This window comes from Biomphalaria glabrata, chromosome 11, assembly GCF_947242115.1.
Source record: "Biomphalaria glabrata chromosome 11, xgBioGlab47.1, whole genome shotgun sequence".
In the NCBI taxonomy this organism is placed as follows: Eukaryota; Metazoa; Mollusca; class Gastropoda; family Planorbidae; genus Biomphalaria; species Biomphalaria glabrata.
This window is the reverse complement of record NC_074721.1, coordinates 16,916,122-16,939,618: the sequence shown is the minus strand read 5'-3', so window position 1 is coordinate 16,939,618 and position 23,497 is coordinate 16,916,122. Positions and strand designations below refer to the sequence as shown.

At 35.2% G+C, this 23,497-nt stretch overlaps 1 protein-coding gene across 3 annotated transcripts in view; it reads right to left on the bottom strand.

Moving 5' to 3' along the window:
* The window catches only part of LOC106051837 (macrophage mannose receptor 1-like), a 112,496-nt gene that overhangs the window by 88,056 nt on the left and 943 nt on the right, over nt 1-23,497 (bottom strand). The window contains exon 1 of one of the 3 annotated variants that reach the window (XM_056004785.1): nt 9,793-9,992. The exons of 1 other annotated variant lie outside the window; for it this stretch is intronic. The gene's annotated coding sequence lies outside the window, so the exon portion shown is untranslated. Of the gene's footprint in view, nt 1-738; nt 841-9,792; nt 9,993-23,497 lie in introns of those variants that run through there. One more of the 3 variants, XM_056004787.1, reaches the window with a different exon arrangement.

The following is a 23,497-nucleotide window of genomic DNA, read 5'->3' as shown; positions in this document are numbered from 1 at the left end:
CAACAAAAAAAAAAACACGCTATATAGGTTACGCCTGGAAGGTATTTTTTTTTCTTTTAAAATTATTTTTTAAATATTTTTACTGTTTTTTTTTTAGCCCGATTAATTTGCAAGCTGAATAGAGGAATTGGAATGATCAAGTGGTCAATAGTGACGTGAAACAAAGTATAGTATCGGATTTCTTGTCTCTTAAGTCGACACTCGAGCTATACTTTTCTTGTTCAAATAAATAGCAGATCCAGTTATTTGTAAGATTTTGTTTTGCCCGTCTAAATTTAGCCTGACCCAATAGAGGAGATAGACTCTAGTACCTCTTCAGACGAGGAGATCTAATCTATCTCGGTGACTCAATGATGGATCAAAACATTATTTTTGGCATTGGTCATCATAATCAAGTTCAAGGAAATGTTGTTCTGTCCATTGTCGAATGTTATGGCCCATAGCGTCAATATGATTATCAGATGTATGTCACATAAGACAAAGTGGATTTAGCATCATATATGCTGAACTTCTGCTGAAGAAAGAAATGGACCTCATTCACCAATAGTAAACAAACAACATTTAGTCACGTGATAATATTGATAAAACAACGAAAAACCTGTCACGTGATAGCCATTGTTTATTAAAAATTAGATCGTAATTTGTATAGAAGAGATAGAGAATCACGTGGCTAAATATTGTTTGTTTACGATTGGTGAATGAGGTCCATTAGAAAAGCTAAATTTTATTTGACACTACCTGGCCACATGCGACGTCGATGGTGAAAATACAGAAAGCAATTAAATTGAAAACTATCAAATGGAATTATAACACAGTTACAAGTGTTCCAATCAGCGTCAACAAAAAGAATACAAACAGAGAACGAATGTAATGTCATTTTCAAGCGTGAAAGCGAGAGATAGAGAGAGAGAAAACAAGGGGGGGGGGGGAGTAAACCATTTCATCTGCAGAGCCTAAAAATAGGCTCCAGTTAGGAGTTGTTCCTTGTAAGTAAGTGGACACTTAAGGGAAATAATAAGGGCCAGGTCAGTCTTGTATTGTATGACACAATGAAGGAATTATGCTTGAAGACATCGTCATAACTCAAAGAAAGCTAACCATCCTGATTCATGCTCCAGAATGTGTTGTTTTTTAAGTAAAGATCCGTTATGCAGACCTTGACATGTTAAACAAACAGAGTTTTATAATAAAAATTACATTTCCACACCTTCAACCTCTAGAATGTTTCACGGATTATAATATAGATTTGACCTTGAATACTTTCTACATACACCTATGCACACTCTACTCTGTATCCAAATGTTCTCAAAACTGTTAATATCTCGATTGATCGATTCGCTGTATTTACAGTTATATAGATTTATCCGTTGCATCATATATTTAAGGAGAAATATCCTTTTTAGTTGAAAAAAAAATGTATTAGACCTACAAATACTCCACTTTATTTTATTGGTCCTAACAAATGGAAAGTTCGTTTGACTACAATCTTCCACCTCAGCATTACTACTTTAGCAATAAATAATATAAATGCAAACACTAACAACGTTCACACACAACCAGCGCTTCATGAGTACGACTAATTTGTAATTCTCTGGGACAAAAAAAAAAAGACCACGAAACACTCCGAGCCGACCATTTCGTCCACATCTGATGTAGGCGTGTCGTTTGGTGGAGGCATATTGTCTTTAAGAATTTTATCTTGCAATTATGAATTTATATTTTTTTTTTAATGAAAGCATCTGATCAGTTAGTTACTCTTGTACTTAGTTCAATATCTAATGTTCCAAAATGCATGTACCTTTGTAGAGAAAATATTTTATTTTTCTATACAAAATAGCTACCTTACGAGATGCAAATAAGAATAATTTCACAAGTAAATTGTTCAAATGTTAATATTTTCAGTGAAGGATAGAGGATTGTTTAAAAAGAAAACCGTGGATCTATTGGCTCTCTGTGTGACTAAAATTTTAAATATAAGAGGCGACGGATTTCCGATTATCATTCTCTAATGATTCTTTAGATCTACTTTTTTATTTTATTCATACACTAGCCTGGCATTACCCGCGGCCTGCGGGTCTAAGTTTGTGTTTACTAATGTAGTGGATTGGATTTAGATGTAGGCCTATGTTAAACTTAGCTAATGATCCTTTCACGTTATTTCTCTTCGCTACGAAAATAAAATTAGTTTTGCGAAAATGGGTTTACCCGAAGCCGATACATTCATATCTATTAAAAATGAAAGAGCGATAGCTTTGTTAAATGAATGGGGTTATAAAGTGAACAATTAAACGAAATAATGTTTAGTACGCGATTCATGAATGAATATAGATCTAGACCTTTTACAATAAAAGCGCCGTGATTAAAAAAATACGATGGGTGTTTCCAAACCGTGCGCGTTTCCAAACGTTTAAATACTCTAGGCCTATCTCAACTCGGCTTCGCAGCTTTTGTAAACGAATGTAGTCTCCTAAAAATAATGCTTTAGAAAACCAAATTTGAATGTTTATTTGATCAAAATATGAAATGAATGGACTATAATTAGTATGTTCATGTGTTAAAGTATAAAACTATCTGTGCGAAGAGAAGTGTTATCATCTTAGTGTTGAATTAGAGTTTTAGATCTAGGGATGGGATTATAAAGTAAACAATTAAACGAATTAATTTTTAGTACGCGATTCATTACGGTATTGTCTAAAGAAAGAATGTTCGCCAGGAAATCTGTAGTCACAGATATAACGAACTAACTAATGCAAAAAATGCTTTTGAAACACAAAATTGAAGGTTAATTTTATTATATAATGAAATCAATGGATCTTCTTTTGTATTTTCATGTGTCAAAGTAAAAAACAAACTGCGCAAAGTGTATTTCTTAAAATTAGATCTAGGTCTAAATCCTTTCGATCTTTTCTATGTCAACATTGTAGACATGGCCTAGATCCATAAAATACTATAGCTGTAATAGAGTCGGACAACTTTATTTTTTTTTTTAGGGTCTTAAGTTTGTTTTAGGGCTACAATACATACACTAAGGTCTAAGTTGGTACCTAAGAAACATTCCTGCCAAGTTTTATCAAGATTGGTCAAGCGGTTTTGATGTCTATAAGTAACATACATACATACCCCTCACATTCTACTTTATAATATAGAAGATAGCCTGGCATTACCCGCGGCCTGCGGGTCTATGTTTGTGTTTACTAATGTAGTGGATTGGATTTAGATGTATGTTAAACTTAGCTAATGATCCTTTGAAGTTATTTCTCTTTCGCTACGAAAATAAAATTAGTTTTGCGAAAATGGGTTTATCCGAAGCCGATACATTCATATCTATTAAAAACGAAAAGAGCGATAGCTTTGTTAAATGAATGGGGTTATAAAGTGAACAATTAAACGAAATAATGTTTAGTACGCGATTCATGAATGAATATAGATCTAGACCTTTTACAATAAAAGCGCCGTGATTAAAAAAATACGATGGGTGTTTCCAAACCGTGCGCGTTTCCAAACGTTTAAATACTCTAGGCCTATCTCAACTCGGCTTCGCAGCTTTTGTAAACGAATGTAGTCTCCTAAAAATAATGCTTTAGAAAACCAAATTTGAATGTTTATTTGATCAAAATATGAAATGAATGGACTATAATTAGTATGTTCATGTGTTAAAGTATAAAACTATCTGTGCGAAGAGAAGTGTTATCATCTTAGTGTTGAATTAGAGTTTTAGATCTAGGGATGGGATTATAAAGTAAACAATTAAACGAATTAATTTTTAGTACGCGATTCATTACGGTATTGTCTAAAGAAAGAATGTTCGCCAGGAAATCTGTAGTCACAGATATAACGAACTAACTAATGCAAAAAATGCTTTTGAAACACAAAATTGAAGGTTAATTTTATTATATAATGAAATCAATGGATCTTCTTTTGTATTTTCATGTGTCAAAGTAAAAAACAAACTGCGCAAAGTGTATTTCTTAAAATTAGATCTAGGTCTAAATCCTTTCGATCTTTTCTATGTCAACATTGTAGACATGGCCTAGATCCATAAAATACTATAGCTGTAATAGAGTCGGACAACTTTATTTTTTTTTTTAGGGTCTTAAGTTTGTTTTAGGGCTACAATACATACACTAAGGTCTAAGTTGGTACCTAAGAAACATTCCTGCCAAGTTTTATCAAGATTGGTCAAGCGGTTTTGATGTCTATAAGTAACATACATACATACCCCTCACATTCTACTTTATAATATAGAAGATAGCCTGGCATTACCCGCGGCCTGCGGGTCTATGTTTGTGTTTACTAATGTAGTGGATTGGATTTAGATGTATGTTAAACTTAGCTAATGATCCTTTGAAGTTATTTCTCTTTCGCTACGAAAATAAAATTAGTTTTGCGAAAATGGGTTTATCCGAAGCCGATACATTCATATCTATTAAAAACGAAAAGAGCGATAGCTTTGTTAAATGAATGGGGTTATAAAGTGAACAATTAAACGAAATAATGTTTAGTACGCGATTCATGAATGAATATAGATCTAGACCTTTTACAATAAAAGCGCCGTGATTAAAAAAATACGATGGGTGTTTCCAAACCGTGCGCGTTTCCAAACGTTTAAATACTCTAGGCCTATCTCAACTCGGCTTCGCAGCTTTTGTAAACGAATGTAGTCTCCTAAAAATAATGCTTTAGAAAACCAAATTTGAATGTTTATTTGATCAAAATATGAAATGAATGGACTATAATTAGTATGTTCATGTGTTAAAGTATAAAACTATCTGTGCGAAGAGAAGTGTTATCATCTTAGTGTTGAATTAGAGTTTTAGATCTAGGGATGGGATTATAAAGTAAACAATTAAACGAATTAATTTTTAGTACGCGATTCATTACGGTATTGTCTAAAGAAAGAATGTTCGCCAGGAAATCTGTAGTCACAGATATAACGAACTAACTAATGCAAAAAATGCTTTTGAAACACAAAATTGAAGGTTAATTTTATTATATAATGAAATCAATGGATCTTCTTTTGTATTTTCATGTGTCAAAGTAAAAAACAAACTGCGCAAAGTGTATTTCTTAAAATTAGATCTAGGTCTAAATCCTTTCGATCTTTTCTATGTCAACATTGTAGACATGGCCTAGATCCATAAAATACTATAGCTGTAATAGAGTCGGACAACTTTATTTTTTTTTTAGGGTCTTAAGTTTGTTTTAGGGCTACAATACATACACTAAGGTCTAAGTTGGTACCTAAGAAACATTCCTGCCAAGTTTTATCAAGATTGGTCAAGCGGTTTTGATGTCTATAAGTAACATACATACATACCCCTCACATTCTACTTTATAATATAGAAGATAGCCTGGCATTACCCGCGGCCTGCGGGTCTATGTTTGTGTTTACTAATGTAGTGGATTGGATTTAGATGTATGTTAAACTTAGCTAATGATCCTTTGAAGTTATTTCTCTTTCGCTACGAAAATAAAATTAGTTTTGCAAAAATGGGTTTATCCGAAGCCGATACATTCATATCTATTAAAAACGAAAAGAGCGATAGCTTTGTTAAATGAATGGAATTATAAAGTGAACAATTAAACGAAATAATGTTTAGTACGCGATTCATGAATGAATATAGATCTAGACCTTTTACAATAAAAGCGCCGTGATTAAAAAAATACGATGGGTGTTTCCAAACCGTGCGCGTTTCCAAACGTTTAAATACTCTAGGCCTATCTCAACTCGGCTTCGCAGCTTTTGTAAACGAATGTAGTCTCCTAAAAATAATGCTTTAGAAAACCAAATTTGAATGTTTATTTGATCAAAATATGAAATGAATGGACTATAATTAGTATGTTCATGTGTTAAAGTATAAAACTATCTGTGCGAAGAGAAGTGTTATCATCTTAGTGTTGAATTAGAGTTTTAGATCTAGGGATGGGATTATAAAGTAAACAATTAAACGAATTAATTTTTAGTACGCGATTCATTACGGTATTGTCTAATGAAAGAATGTTCGCCAGGAAATCTGTAGTCACAGATATAACGAACTAACTAATGCAAAAAATGCTTTTGAAACACAAAATTGTAGGTTAATTTTATTATATAATGAAATCAATGGATCTTCTTTTGTATTTTCATGTGTCAAAGTAAAAAACTAACTGCGCAAAGTGTATTTCTTAAAATTAGATCTAGGTCTAAATCCTTTCGATCTTTTCTATGTCAACATTGTAGACATGGCCTAGATCCATAAAATACTATAGCTGTAATAGAGTCGGACAACTTTATTTTTTTTTTTAGGGTCTTAAGTTTGTTTTAGGGCTACAATACATACACTAAGGTCTAAGTTGGTACCTAAGAAACATTCCTGCCAAGTTTTATCAAGATTGGTCAAGCGGTTTTGATGTCTATAAGTAACATACATACACCTCACATTCTACTTTATAGTATAGACTAGCCTGGCATTACCCGCGGCCTGCGGGTCTATGTTTGTGTTTACTAATGTAGTGGATTGGATTTAGATGTATGTTAAACTTAGCTAATGATCCTTTGAAGTTATTTCTCTTTCGCTACGAAAATAAAATTAGTTTTGCAAAAATGGGTTTATCCGAAGCCGATACATTCATATCTATTAAAAACGAAAAGAGCGATAGCTTTGTTAAATGAATGGAATTATAAAGTGAACAATTAAACGAAATAATTTTTAGTACTCGATTCATGAATGAATATAGATCTAGGCCTATTCGGCTTCGCAGCTTTTGTAAACGAATGTAGTCTCTTAAAAATAATGCTTAAGAAAACCAAATTTGAATGTTTATTTGATCAAAATATGAAATGAATGGACTATAATTAGTATGTTCATGTGTTAAAGTATAAAACTATCTGTGCGAAGAGAAGTTTTATCATCTTAGAGTTGAATTAGAGTTTTAGATCTAGGGATGGAATTATAAAGTAAACAATTAAACGAATTAATTTTTAGTAAGCGATTCATTACGGTATTGTCTAATGAAAGAATGTTTGTCAGGAAATCTGCAGTCACAGATATAACGAACTAATTAATTCAAAAAATGCTTTTGAAACACAAAATTGAAGGTTAATTTTATTATATAATAAAATCAATGGATCTTCTTTTGTATTTTCATGTGTCAAAGTAAAAAACTATCTGCGCAAAGTGTATTTCTTAAAATTAGATCTAGGTCTAAATCCTTTCGATCTATTCTATGTCAACATTGTAGACATGGCCTAGATCCATAAAATACTATAGCTGTAATAGAGTCGGACAACTTTATTTTTTTTTTAGGGTCTTAAGTTTGTTTTAGGGCTACAATACATACACTAAGGTCTAAGTTGGTACCTAAGAAACATTCCTGCCAAGTTTTATCAAGATTGGTTAAGCGGTTTTGATGTCTATAAGTAACATATATACACCTCACATTCTACTTTATAGTATAGACTAGACATATGTTACCCGCGACCCGCGGGTCTCTATTTGCGCATTACTGTCGATATAGTCACTGAGAGTGTTTTGTAAACAATTAAACGAAATAATAATGTAATAAGTAAAGCGAATGTGTCAATGTAAAAATGGTGTGAATGAAGCTATCAAATCAAAATAGCTAATAGGCTTAAATCTTTTTTTTTTCAAATTAAAACATTTGCTTGTAGGCCAACATATATTAGATTAAAATTTGAGATGAATAGACTTAATTTTGTATGTTCATGTGTTACAGTATAAAGTAGATCTTTAGGTAGACATAGATCTAAATCTACACTAATCTAGAGTTAAAAATTGGCTTTTATAGAGTTCATTCTGTGTTGCGCATGCGTGACCTTTTTTCATGAATGAATATAGGCCTATCTCAACACGGCTACGCAGCTTTAGCGAACAGCGAACGAATGTATTAAAAATGCTTTAGAAAAAACAAATTTGAATGTTAATTTGATTAAAATATGAAATGAATGGACAATAATTAGTATGTTTATGTGTTAAAGCATAAAACTATCTTTGCGAAAAGAAGTTTTATCATCTTAGAGTTCAATAAGAGTTTTAGACCTAGGCCTAGGAATAGACTCAGTAGAGAGATGTGTTAATAACTTAATGTGTAACCATTTGGTAATAGTAATGTCTAATGAAAGAATGTTCGCCAGGAAATCTGTAGTCACAGATATCAGGTACTAATTTATGTAAAAAATGCTTTTGAATAATCTAGTGGATTGGATTTAGATGTATGTTAAACGTTGCTAATGATCATTTCACGTAATTTCTCTTTCGCTACGAAAATAAAATTAGTTTTGCGAAAATGGGTTTACCCGAAGTCGATACATTCTTATCTATTAAAAGCGAAAAGAGCGATAGCTTTGTTAAATGAATGGGATTATAAAGTGAACAATTAAACGAAACAATATTTAGTACGTGATTCATGAATGAATATAGATCTAGGCCTATCTCAACTCGGCTTCGCAGCTTTCGTAGACGAATGTAGCTTTAGAAAACCAAATTTGAATGTTTATTTGATCAAAATATGAAGTGAATGGACTTTAATTAATATGTTTATGTGTTAAAGTATAAAACTATCTGTGCGAAGAGAAGTTTTATCATCTTTGTGTTGAATTAGAGTTTTAGATCTAGGGATGGGATTATAAAGTAAACAATTAAACGAAATAATATTTAGTACGCGATTCATGAATGAATATAGATCTAGGCCTTTAACTCAGCTGCGCAGCTTTCGTAAACGAATGTAGCTTTAGAAAACCAAATTTGAATGTTTATTTGATCAAAATATGAAATGAATGGACTTTAATTAATATGTTAATGTATTAAAGTATAAAACTATCTGTGCGAAGAGAAGTTTTATCATCTTAGAGTTGAATTAGAGTTTTAGATCTAGGGATGGGATTATAAAGTAAACAATTAAACGAATTAATATTTAGTACGTGATTCATTACGGTAGGCTATTGTCTAATGAAAGAATGTTCGTCAGGAAATCTGTAGTCACAGATATAAGGAACTAATTTATGTAAAAAATGCTTTTGAAACACAAAATCGAAGGTTAATTTTATTATATAATGAAATCAATGGATCTTCTTTTGTATTTTCATGTGTCAAAGTAAAAAACTATCTGCGCAAAGTGTATTTCTAAAAAATTAGATCTAGGTCTAAATCCTTTCTATCTTTTCTCATGTCAACATTGTAGACATGGCCTAGATCCATAAAATACTATAGCTGTAATAGAGTCGGATAACTTTATTTTTTTTTGAGGGTCTTAAGTTTGTTTTAGGGCTACAATACATACACTACGGTCTAAGTTGGTACCCAAGGAACATTCCTGCCTAGTTTTATCAAGATTGGTCAAGCGGTTTTGATGTCTATAAGTAACATACATCCATACATACATACACCACACATTCTACTTTATAATATTGATAAAGAAATTAGAAAATTCATCAAAAACACATTTTAAAATTATTATTAAATTATCTATTATTTATATATTTTTCCATTATAACTTTTTAATAAATTTATGATAAAATTTCGTGTGTTGATACAATTTTTTAAAGAACACTTTTAGAGAACAGTTATTTACTGATATTTACAGTTATTTACGGATGGAAATAGCTTATGTCACTTAAACTCATAAACGATATTATTAGACCTACAAATATTGATGATTAAATTATTTTTGAACTGTTTCTACTGTGATAACATTTCATAGGTCAATTACTCCACTCGATAGTGTAGCAATTAGTTGAAATGGAATACTAACTTTTGTTGTTGGGAAGAAAAAAAAAGAATTTCTACGACCTACCTTTCATGCATTAACAAAATTCTAGACACCTTGAACTCAAGGTTCTATTTAAATTGCACAAACAAATGTTACATCAAACGTAAGCACCCCACAATCAACAAATATTTTAACAAATAGATTCATTAAGTCTAATAGCTGAGTTTTTAATTTATCAATAGAAAAAAATAGGTAAATCAAATTGAAGATAAAGAAATATTGAAATAAGCATTATATAAAAAAAAAACTAGTTAAACGAAAACTGAAAGAAGAAAAAAAGTAGGCCTACCATGTGATCTTAATAGGAACAAATCTATAAATCAATCAGATAAGTAGTGACGAAAACATAGTTTTCTTATCAAGGCGGCTTTATATACATATAGGCATGTTGCATTGCTGCTCATTGTCGCATACATGGAGAGAACATGTGAAGACTTCGAGTTGATGGTGGGAAAAAAAACATAATGATTTAAAACAAAAGAAAGTAAATGCGGAACCGAAGCATTAAAAAACAACTTAACATTCTATGAACACATTCTCAAGACCAGTTACAAATACGTGTAAACAGAAGAACTGGGTTGAATACAATAAATTACACTAATCGACCGTCGATACGTCGCTATTTTGCAGGGCCGGCCTTAAGAAACTGCAACCTATGCGACCGCAGTGGGCCTCGCACTTTCATAGGAGCCGCGCTAATTCTAGGTGTATAAATTATTAAATTAAACCATTTAATAACAGATTTCCCGCCGCCTCTTGTCGATTTATCAGGAGCTCCTGGAAATCTTCTGAAATTGCAAAATATACGAAAAAGTCCTGGAAATCTCCGGAAATTATTAAAATCTTTGAAACCTCATACAAATCTCCTGAAATATATAGACAAAAATTGTCATTTTGGGGTGTCATTCGATATGGAAAACAAATCGTACAAATCGATAAAAAAAAAACGGCATTATGCAATACCCGTAATTGTGGAATCTAGTAAAAGAAGCTTCTCGCGCCTCAAACTAATGAAGAATTACTTAAGGTCAACTATTCTCGTATAGGTAGATTGAAACATTTTGGTAATTCTTAATATTGAGCGTGATCTATGTAGGAAATAGAATTTGTATGATATACTGTATGATTTCGCTACACGCAAGGCTCGTAAAGTAATTATGTACGTAGTAAAGAATGAATAAAATGCAAAGACGAATATATTTTCTAATACAAACTCTTAATTTTCACTTATTATCCGTATCCCTAACTAAACTTGGTCCCGCGAAATCCGTTTCGCATAGGGCCCCAAAACGGTGGAGTCCCGCCCTGTTTTGTAAAGAGTCAATCTCTTTTTCAAATCCTCAAAAAAAAACATATCCGTGAAAAGAAAAATTCCTTTAGTTAAGCATACCATTTACGGGCGTCCACATGGCAGATCACGCGACAATATGAAAAACTACGTATTAATTGTTGTTTTAAATTATGTCCGACTTATATGCATACTAAATAGATTTTTTCTCTTAAAAAAAACTTTTTTTGTAAATGTTGTAGTTAATATCACAGAACTTACAGAACTTGGCAGTACAAATGTAATAAAAAAAAAGAATTTTGACAAAATATATAAAACCATTTGCATAAATATGTTAAACATATGATACAATACCACCTCCCCTTCTAAAGAGTCTCCCGTATTATGTATTTATTAAGTGTGAATAGTTATAAAAGTGGTGTATTTATATGAAAATAACTGCTTGCATAAGTGATTTAAAAAATTAGATTTTTGGCTTTCAGAAAAAAAAGTAGCCGTTGCATCAGAACTTTGAATGGTCTAAAATATTATAGTGTCAGATTTTCACTATCTTTTCTAGTTTACGAGATCTAATCGGGAGGGACGGACAGAAGGACGGACAGACATTCCACACAAAACTAATAGCGTCTTTTCCCCTTTCGGGGGCCGCTAAAAATGCAATAAACTAAAGGGAGTTTATATGTGTAGAAAATTAGGTCGTTTGCTAAAAATTTTAAACTAACTAGATATAAAATCTATAACAAAGCTTATATCAACTCACTCTGTCTATTTTTTTTTATTTATTTTTTTTGTCTGTCTGTCTGGTAAATTTTTTACACGTTATTTCTCCCATATCCAATCTTGGATCAAGCTGAAAATTTTGCATAAACTATTTCTTTTACATGCCAACACAAAAAAAAAACAATTTAAAAAATAACCAGTTAGGTAATAAAGTATTGGTAATTAATTATTTGGTACCTTTAACGAGATGAAGAAATTTCACTCGACTGATGTGTTGGTATAAGTTGAAGTATTACCTTTTATTATTTGTTGAAAAAAATAACTATAAAACCTATTGTCATAAGTATTCGGCACAATGGTTACCGCATTGCCTTGAGGAGACCTTAGCCCTTAAGTTCTAATTCAGTTCGCACAGATTTATTATCGTTATTCTAGGCCTATTACAAATTGTATTACATGACTGACCCAAACTAATTGATACAACTACACTTAATAGGTGTGGTGGCTGATGGGTAAAGCGCTTGGCTTCTGAACCGGGGGGTCCCTGGTTTGGTGAAGACTGGGATTTTTAATTTCGGGATCTTTGTGACACCTCAGAGTCCACCCAGCTCTAATGGGTACCTGGCATTAGTTTGGGAGAATGTAAAGGCGGTTGGTCATTGTGCTGGCCACATGACACCCTCGTTAACCGTAGGCCACAGAACCAGATGACCTTTACATCATCTACTCTATAGACTACAAGGTGTGAAATGGGAATCTTACTTCTTTTACACTTAATATAAGCTTTGTTTTTTTTTTAAAGTATCTTTTTGCATTTTGCTTGTAATAAGTACTCGAATAGCTCTGTGGCAAACACGTGGGCCTTCCACCATGTAGGCACGAGTTCAAATTCAGAGTCGAGCAATGTTCTTTTCTTTTAAATCCCTTTTGATCAAGCGGCACGGAAACCTTCTCCTAGATAACAATCTCCCCCCCCCTCCCCAACTGGTCCACAAAAGTGATTGGACCATAGTGGACCCCTCCCCCCGAAATGAAATCCCCCCCTCCTTGCGGGGGGGGGGGGAACGGAATTAAGTGACTGATTTTTTGCTTTCATTTTGTTTATTTTAGGTGAGATTTTAATACTAAATCATCACTTACCACAACACAGCCGAGGGGGTTTTGAGTTAAAAACCCCTACCAGGGGGTTTTGAGTTTAAAACCCCCTACCAAGGGTTTTGAGATTTAAAAATCTCCTATCAGGGGGTTTTGAGATACAAATCCCTCTACCAGGGGGTTTTGAGTTTAAAACCCCCTACCAGGGGCTTTGAGTTTAAAAACCCCTATAGGGGGTTTTGAGTTTTAAACTCCCTACCAGAGGTTTTTGCAGATAAATCCTCCTCTTCTATAAAACAAAACAAAAAAATGCAAACAACAATCCCCAAATTCCAACAGCACAGTTAAAGAAGATTTTGATTTTAAAACCCAATCCAAAATTTACGATAAACCCCCTCTTAAGTATAAAAAAAAGGAAATTACACACTCAAAATTCTATGATCGTAGCCAAAGGGGTTTTGATTTTAATTCCCCCCCCCCCTTTCCAGTTGGGGTTTGAGCTAAAAAGTACCTATTCAATACAAAAAAAAAAAAAAGCAAATTACACACTATAAAATCTATGAGCGTAGCCAAAGGGGTTTTGAGTTTAAAACCCCCTGACAGCGGGGTTTGAAGCTGAAAACTACCTCTTCAATATTTAAAAAAAAGTAAATTACGCACTCAAAATGCTATCAGCGTAGCCAAAGGGGTTTTGAGTTTAAATCCCCCTCCTCCAGATGGCTTTTTCTTTAAAGTTTAAAACCCCTCCAGATGGTTTTGAGTTTAAAATTCCCCTACAGAGCGTTTAGAGTTGAAAACCTCTCTCTTCAATATTATTTTAAAGCAAACTACAGTCACCAAATTCTATGATCGTAGCTAAATGGGGTTTTGAATTTAAAAAAAACAAACAAAACTCCAGAGATTTTTTAGTTTAAAATCCCTCAACGGATGATTTTGACGAAAAAACTTTCTTTTTCGATATAAAATCTAAAGCGAAATACAGGCATGTAATTCCAGGAGCGTAGTCAAGAAAGGTTACAAATTTCTACCAGTGGCTTGGGCCCCATTAATAAAGTGTGAATTGTCTTCTGCCGAAATTGAAAAACACTAAATGTGGCTCATTAAAGATGGCTAAGACTGATTTTAGGAGTCAGTCATAGAGATCGGGTCTAAATCAAAGAAATCATATGCCGAACTGGGAGTCGAACCCTTAGTAAGGTTGCGACAGAGCGTCGCATGAGGTTTTGCGGGACATGTTCTCCAATAAAATGAATTACGCAAAATAAGAGTAGCGGAAACAGCTTGCCGAAAATGCGCAGAACGGCGCGAGGGGGTCTAAGTCAGTAAGAATAGCACATTAGGTTTTTGAAATAAAACTTTTTAATAGCAAGATAATGCACTGTAGATACCTCAGAATATGCATTTTGTTGGCTTTCAATACCAGAAAGAGTGCTCGGCGGCGGGGCTTCGCCCCGCGCTAGGGGAGCGCTGCGAGCTCCCCCAGACCCCCTTGTTAGCGGGGCGGGGAGTCTACAAGTTTTCCACTAATTCCAGGAAGAATCTATTATAGGGCACAATAAACGTCCGCCGAAAGGGTCAGAATGTAATAAAGATTAATTATGTACACACACACATATATATTTTTTTTCTACAGTGCATTTCCCTGCAATTAAAAACTATACAGTTTATTAAGGGAGCCCTGCCACAGGTAAAAATGTGTAACCACTCTTGAATACGCTTTTGGAATTAAGTGACTGTAGTTTGCTTTAGATTTTATATCGAAAAGAGAAGTTTTATCGTCAAAATCATCTGTTGGGGGTTTTCCACCTCAAAATGCTCTGTAGGGGGATCTTAAACTCAAAACCATCTGGAGGGGTTTTAAACTTTAAACAAACTCAAAACCTATTTTGGCAACGCTCATAGCAATTTGAGTGCGTAATTTGCTTTTTTTCTTACACTGAAGATGTATTTTTTAGTCTCAAACCCCCCTGGCGGGGGGGTTTAAACTCAAAACCCCTTTGGCTGCGTTCATAGATTTTAGTGTGAGTAATTTGCTTCTATTTATATTAAAGAGGTACTTTTTAGCTTCAAACTCCACTGGAGGGGAGTTTAAACTCAAAACCCCTTTGACTACACTCAAAACATTTTGAGTGTATAATTTGCTTTGTTTTTATCATTAAAGAGGTATTTTTTACCTTCAACCCCGATGAAGTGGGGTTTAAACTAAAAACTAAGTCAAAACCCATTTAGCTACGCTCATAACATTTTGAGTGCGTAATTAACTTTTTATATTGAAGAGGGGGTTTATCGTAAATTTTGGAGGGGGTTTTAAAATCAAAATCTCCCTTAACTGTGCTCTTGGAATTAGGGGATCCCCTAGTAGGGGGTTTTAAACACAAAACCCCTGGTAGGGGTTTTTAAACTCGAACCCCCCTGGTAGGGGTTTTTTAAACTCAAAACCCCCTGGTATGGGGTTTTAAACTCAAAACCCCATTGGTTTTGCTGGGGCAATTGATGGTTTAGTATTAAAATCTCACCTAAAATAAACAAAATCAAAGCAAAAAAATCATTCACTAAATTCCGATCCCCCCCCCCCCAAGGGGGGGATTTCATTTCGGGGGGGGGGGTGAAACCCCAAACCCCACCCCCCTGACTACGCCCATGATATATATATATATATATATATATATATATATATATATATATATATATATATATATATATATATATATATATATATATATATATATTAATCAGACGTATTCTTACAGTCCTGACGAGTGCTCATTATAGATGTTTTCAAAATACATGTCATCTTTCTGTCCAAAAGAGAACGGTCATGTCAGATAAATAAGCCTTTTCTTTTTTTTTTTTTTTACTAAACTATTATTAAATTACCAGTGAAAAGACGCGATAGTCCTATGCCTCAATTGGCGCCTGTTAATGATTATACTTTTATCACGTGGGTAATCAGTACTTGTTATATTGTCAAGTGGAGTCACATTCAGTCCATTGTTAGATAGAAAAGGAAAGATAACTCTTCAATTAACATTCAAGTTTAATCGAACACGCATTGCGAAAGAAAAAAAAGATCTAAGTAGACTTTAACAATTATGATTCCATATGTTATTCTCAAGTGATGTTTTGACTTTGACTTCTAAGTTTCAGATGTTTTAGAAATTAATGTTTTAGTGAGCCTCCTGATCGAAGTCCTGCAGGTCCAAGGTTCTCAGTTTTAGGCTTTTTTTTTTGGTAGTAGTTCAAATAAAATTTGCAAATGTCCGGCTTTATATGCAACCTCCACTTTCATGGCATATCATTTGACTATCGAATTCAATCCTTCATATCTTCTGGTTAGAGACAGAAACTCATTTAAAAATGATGTAAATCGGAAAAGGCAAGATGTATTTCAGAACTTTTTCTGTTAAAACCAAATACCCATATTGTATTTTTATTCCGAATGATGTTAAGTATACTTCTTATGTTTATTTTTAAGAAACCGTCTGAAGCCAATTCTAGCAATGAACCTCATTCACCAAAACGAACGGTCACCTGATAATAGTGATAAAACAACGAAGAAAAAAAAACTGTCACATGATAACCATAGTTGATTAAAATTAGATCGTAATTTGTATAGAAGAGATAAACACGTGGCTCATAGTTGTTTGTTTACGATTGGTGAATGAGGTCCGTTGCATTTCTTCCGCATGCGACAAACCAGCAGGCATGGGTGTTGTTTTATTGTTAAATATATCTTATCAATTCAATATTTTTGTTTAAATCGGGGAAATAGTTTTTCAAGCCCATTTGCAAACTCCCCGAATGTTATGTTATGCAGGTCAAAGTATCAGCATCGTTTGGAGTAGCCAAACTTGTTATAAACTCATGCAAACAATCTCTCAACTCAAATATATCTTTGAGAAAACATTGAAATGTATGTCTAAGTTCAAATAACCGATGGAACCACTCCTCGACATAGCCAACGAAAACCGTTATGCAAAAGAAGTTGGGTTCGACTATTTCTTATTTCCTCACATATTTGAAAAAAAAAAGGCTGTCCATTCAAAGGACAGTTTGAAATTTAGTCTAGTCATCGATGTTCACGCCTTCATCCAGTTTGATCTGTCATTAAGAGCCAGCAAAAGCTCCCTCTTACCAGCCTGGCTTTCATTCAGAATTTTCTGTACATCAGTTGCCAAAGTCTCTCTGTGCAAGCAACATTGTGCGGATATGACATTTGGGGCAAGAGAAATAGACATTCTCACATGAATTATAATGTAGGTAAACCAGAAGACTAAATTGATGGACCTAAGAAGTGTTTGTGCCGGACTGGGTATCAAAATCGGCCCGGGCATTACCATATAACCCGTGTCACAAATGGCATGTCATATTATATGGGTAAGCCCAAAATCAAAATATGTATTCAATGTGTCAATCTAGTCCTGCATGCTGATCAGTGAATTAAACTCTGCTAAGTCATTGGTTTTCCTGGCTGACTCAAACAATCCATTCCATTTAAAGAAAGAGAAAGCAGAACGGTTAAAGAGTCACTTACATCAATGTTTTCTAAATTAACCTATCTCAACCCTCTTTTTGGTTTAACACTGTAATTGGAACCACGAAAAGACGGGGGAGGGAAGGAGCAAAAACAAATGGGAGTGCCATCAAACGTCCATGTCGACCAGCAAAATAATTATGTCAAACACAACCTCGAAAATATCAAAGCAGTGTTGAAGTCCATGCCGCTCGCACATAGCAAAAAGTACGGTCAGACGTTTTGCAAATATTAATAAGTGCAGTTATATAGAGTTAAGTTTTTAATATTCTTGTTGAATTTCAAACAAAATTAATTGTCAAAAAAAAAAACTTGTTCGGGCATCTGTGTCTTGCTGCTGCTGTCACATACTATATAATATATAATATGTGGGGTTCCAACTGTAGCTTAAAAGCCGTGAACGAAAAAAAAATGTTTTCATAAAACGATACCATTTTTTATTCAAGCAACAATTATATCTAGAACCACGTTTATCTCGTTGTTATCGCGGGGATTCTCCACGGCCAGTTCTGAGGTTTTCCCACTCTGCTACTTTCATTCTTCAAAACGGATAGAGAGCCAATCAAAAATAACGCCTTAGGCCTACTATGAAACCTTGATCAGAAAGCAAAATCGAGACCGTGAATGCTGTTGTGATTGTAGGCTACTGTTCTTACTGACTCCCTACATAATAAAACTCGCATCTTCAATACAAATGAGAAAATCATTTCTTTTATATGTCACAGAGACATTGAAAGTAATAAATAATAATGCAGACAAGCTCCACTCCAGGGATTCACCAGTAAATGCTTGCGACAAATAAAATATGTAGATCTAACTACAGTCTGTAGGAAACAACCTACAAACACCAAAGAGCTGATGGGCTGGAGTCGGCTGGACATAGCCTATCATACAATATGAAGAACAAGGGGGGTAAAAACTCGGTACTGAAACCCAGGAAGAAGATAAAACACAGCAAACATGAAGGAGACCAACAGAGCAAAAAGCAAAGATGGCATGAACCCAACTGAGGGGGAAAAGCTATTTTAGAAATTTCACTAACATGTACAATGGCCCATGAAGAAAATCAGCTTCGGCATTTTTATCTATTAATGGCTCTACAATCATTCAAAACAAAAATTATCAGACGATCCCACGGGCCAATGAGTGCCGGCACACCTGGCATTTGCCCCACCGGATAATTGCATTTTAACCATAGATCTAGATTCTATACATATAGGCCTACTGTTATAGCAGTGGCGAAGCTAGAGTGTATGATGCCTGGTGCGGTATCTCATCTTGATGCCCTCCCCCCCCCCCCCCCAAAAAAAAAAAAAAAAAAAACCTAATTAATAACATTGCAAAACCTGTTCAAAATAATATATATTAATCAAATATAGTTAATTTTTTTAAAAAAATCACTTTTACATAAACATACTACAAATGAATTTTACGCGCTTTCTTGCTGGCAAAAGTATCAATAATTTTATCGAAATCCATTTTTTTCCACCACATCTTGTTCAATGGACAAAATGGCCAAATTAGTGAGTCGTAAATTTGTCATGGTTGATTGCAAATAATTCTTGATCAGTTTAAGTTTGGAAAAACTTCTCTCGCATGTAGCGACGTTTACCGCAATAGTAAAAAATATGTGAATCATGATGACAATATTCGGGACTGAATCATCTAGCTGATATTTATTTATAAAATTTAAGAGCTCAACAGGTCTTTGTTTTGGAAATTCGGAGGCTTCTGAAGAAACTTTGACAAACCGTCGAAGCCTCTTTCGCTCCAGCATAAATTCGTTTTTATCAATGTCGCTAGGAGTACTATCGAGATATTTCGACCTGAGGATTTAATAGCTGGGAAGGCGACAAAAATTCATATCTATCTGCTACATTATGAAGTTGCTCGAATCGGGTGATTATTTCTTGAACAATCCTGTCCAAGGTAGAATAAATTTCCCTTCGTAGCTCTTCTTTGTGTGTAAGTACAGAGTCGTCACTTTTCTCACCAGGCATCTTTTTCTTATGGCCAATACGTTTTTGAGGTTCTGTACTGATTCTCAGATCTGAGCACACGCTTTCGGCAAAGGTAATGCTGGCTTCAGCGATGTCCTCTCGATTACTACTTAAAAATGTCTCTAATGTTTTTAGTTTGAGTGAGCAGTCTCGAATAGACAATCCTTATTTTTGAAGGTAGAATTGCGCATCATTAATTTCAGTTAATACAGGAGCCCAAAATCCAAGATAGGTGACAAAATTAAAAGACTGAACAGCAACCAATAATCCACCTACTTCAGATCTAGTCGATGAATTTTCATCTCTGCTAGTTAATGTCTCTAGAGTTTGAGCAGGCAATGAATAGTGACTTCTAGAATACGTTTTTGGACACCGTAGTTTTGATCTTTCATGACCGCAGCACTATCATAGCCTTGACCCCTGCAGTCCATTATTTCTAAGCCATCCGAACGCAGTTTCTCTAGAATTACCTCAGCGATTCCAGCAGCATGCATGTCCTTTGTGTCGATGAAGTCAATAAAAGACTCACGAACCTGCACCCCGTCATTATCCATGACAACGTACCGTAAAATTTGGGAAGTTTGATCCAGCTTTAAGATGTCAGGTGTACTGTCAAAAATAACTAAATGACTAAATGCATGACGCGTAGGACGTAATCATCTTCTTTTTTGAAGTAACGTCTGTATTATATAAGATAAGAAGATAATATAGAAATATTTGGCTTTTTTTACTTGCTGTATGATTTGTTTTTGTTTTTTTTAAATTGAGCCCCCAATTTTGTAATAAGTTCATTTTGTATTTGTGGAGACATGTATGTATTCGGTCTTGAACAAAGCTTAGTTCGAAGCACATGCTCCCTCAAGAGTGGATCGTCTCTTGTATAATCAAATCTTGGGCCTTGTTGTCAATACTGTTCCCTACTCTCAGACAAACTACAAGTTCCCTCCAAGCAAGGGATAACTGAATGTGAGCTCTGCTGCACTGGCGGATCCAGGGGGGGCGGTAGGGGCGATCGCCCCCCCCCCACTCGGCCGACCCCCCCCCCCCCCCGAAGTGGGGCGGACGAACTTTAGTATAGGATTCACACAATTTGTATACGAATTTATTACTTATGTTAAAAATATATACTAATTATTTATATTTCAACCTAATTTTAGATTATTTCGCCCCCCCCTCTAGTATGTTGGCCGATTTGGTGGGGTCGGGAGGGGGCGATGGTATCAATCCCGCCCCCCCCCCTACACTTTCGAGTGGGGGGGCGGTCCAATTTATTGGTAGAAATCACAGCCTGCTAACAAATCAATCAAATATATATATATCCTTGTAACTTGTTATTGATATTTTAACCGATCTTTATATTATGTCGTTCCTTGTTTGCCGATTGGTGGGGGGGGGGGGGACGAATACCTCTTCTGCACTTCCCACCTAAACCCTTTGAGTGGGGGGGGGGGGCGGTCCGTTTTTATGGAGAAATCATAGTTTGTGAACAAAATTAGTTGAATTAATATATAAATTTTATATTATGTCGCTCCCTTTCTGGTGGGGTGAGGGGGGGGGCGATTGCATGTACTGCCCTCCCCACTCTAGCCCTCTGAGTGCTGGGGGGGGGGCGGTCCTATTTTTGTGGAGAATCATAGTTTTTGAATAAAATTAGTTGAATATCTATATAATATAAACTACGTATTGATAAGTGACCCATTGTAAATATGTCGTACCACACTCTAATCTCAAATTGTATCATTAGTAAATTTAAATGAAAAAGGGTTGTACCAGGTGAAAGGGGCGATACATGCAATCGCATTTCCCCCATCGGACAAATCAATACTTTTTCTTTTTGTATTATATTTAAGAAATTACAAAATTAAAAAAATCTGTCACTAATATAATTTATATATACTATAAATTAAATTCTTATATCGAGTCGCCCCATACCTATTCTTTAATTCCAAATGCAATCTTTAGCAGAAATTAGTAAAGGAACGAGGATTAATCGTTTTCACTCTACCGCCATTCACATTTCCAGACAGAGTTTTTGTAATTTCACATGAAGTTATCATAAGTATTTTAAGAAAGACTTTGCATTGGAAAAGGTAGAATTCAAACGAAATTTTTCAGTATAAGAGTCATGATTGAGATGAGTTCTAAACTCAAATGACATTTTCATAGTCACCTTTTCCCAACCTTTACTCAATCTGATATTTTTCTAGGTAAAAAAATTTGGGACTATAACTCACAATTTATATTATAGTTTTCATGAATACTATTTATCGAATAAGTTTTTTTTCGGCGGCGATACTCAAAACAAAAATCTAAATACGTGGGGTATCCTATCTTTTCAAGGAACAAATCGGTTTTATTTGCAATGTATTATGGGCCTATAAATTCAAATTAGAATATTTTTCAAGTCCAACATTATTCGAAAGGTCGTTTTTTAATAGTATGAATAATGAGCTTCAGGTCAGGAGAATGCGTTTCTGCAATGAATAATGCAAGAAAACGCTTTTGGCGTCGGGGCTTCGCCCCGAACTTCATTTATGGGTAATGAGTTGTAGATGTCAGGAGAATGCGTTTCTGCAGAGAAGAATGCAAGAAAACGCTTTTGGCGTCGGGGCTTCGCCCCGAACTTCATTTATGGGAAATGAGTTGTAGATGTCAGGAGAATGCGTTTCTGCAGAGAAGAATGCAAGACAAGGCTTTTGGCGTCGGGGCTTCGCCCCGAACTTCATTTATGGGTAATGAGTTGTAGATGTCAGGAGAATGCGTTTCTGCAATGAAGAATGCAAGAATACGCTTTTGGCGTCGGGGCTTCGCCCCGTACTCCATTGATGAATAATGGGATGTACTTGTCAGGAGAGTGTGTTTCTGCAGTGAAAAAAGCAAGAAAACGCTTTTGGCGTCGGGGCTTCGCTCCGAACTACATTGTGAAGAATGAGCTGTACTTGTCAGGAGAATGCGTATCTGCAGTCAAAAAAGCAAGAAAACGCTTATGGGGTCGGGGCTTCGCCCCGAACTCCATTGATGAATAATGAGCTGTACTTGTCAGGAGAATGCGTTTCTGCAGTGAAAATAGCAAGAAAACGCTTATGGCGTCGGGGCTTCGCCCCGAACTTCACCAGAGAACCTTATAGCGCTGCCCCAGTTGTTTTGTTTTTCGCCGAAGGTTGAGAAATGCTGCTTTTTTTAATTCTCATATTTATATATATATATATACATATATGTGTGTGTGTGTGTGTGTGTGTGTGTGCGCGTGCGCGTGTGTGGGTGTGCGCGTGTGTGTGTGTGTGTGTGCGCGCGCGCTCTGTATGCACGTTTATGCGTAGGGTTAGGGTTTACTGGGCGTTAGGGTTAGGGTTTGGAAAAAAATCGCCCCCCCCACTCCAAAGTTCTGGATCCGCTAGTGCTCTGCTGGTCTATGTTTTTCTATTTTCGGGCTTAACCTCCACCACTCATTGAATCCATCTTTGGCCCCTTTACATTTAAGGAGGGAGAGGGCGGTACTTACGGCCTACGAGCGCTACAAAAGGGGCGACTCTAGGCTACCCACCACAATCTTAGTGCAACAGTGGAGAGAGAGGAACCGCATAAAAATGCGATCGTTCCTCCACATTGCGACCAATTTGTCAAAATCATATGGGCTCACCACTGATAGAATTCCTATTAGAAGGATTAATACTTGCCCTCCGTGGAGGAGATTTCCGGCCCCACAAATAAACATGTCCCTTATAGGGCAAAAGGGAGCCACCAAGAGGCGATTAACACCTGCCATACTCCAAAACTTGGCATCAGCTACACTAAAGTCCTACCCATCAGATGCCATTTTCTGCTATACCGATGGGTCGGTAATGAGGGACCCCGATAGATCTGGGTATGGGGCCTCTTATAGACTACACAGACCGGACAGAACCAGAGATGCCGATTTCTCCGTCTGAGCTTAAAAGTGTTTTGAGGTGCCAGCCAGACTAGTCAGTCTTGAGCACTGTTCATCATTTTGTTTACGTTACAGTATTACAATTAACTAGTTAGTTAAAAAAAACTCGTAGAAAACAAAGGTTAGCTTATTTTAAAATATTGACATTACAATGGAATTATTTC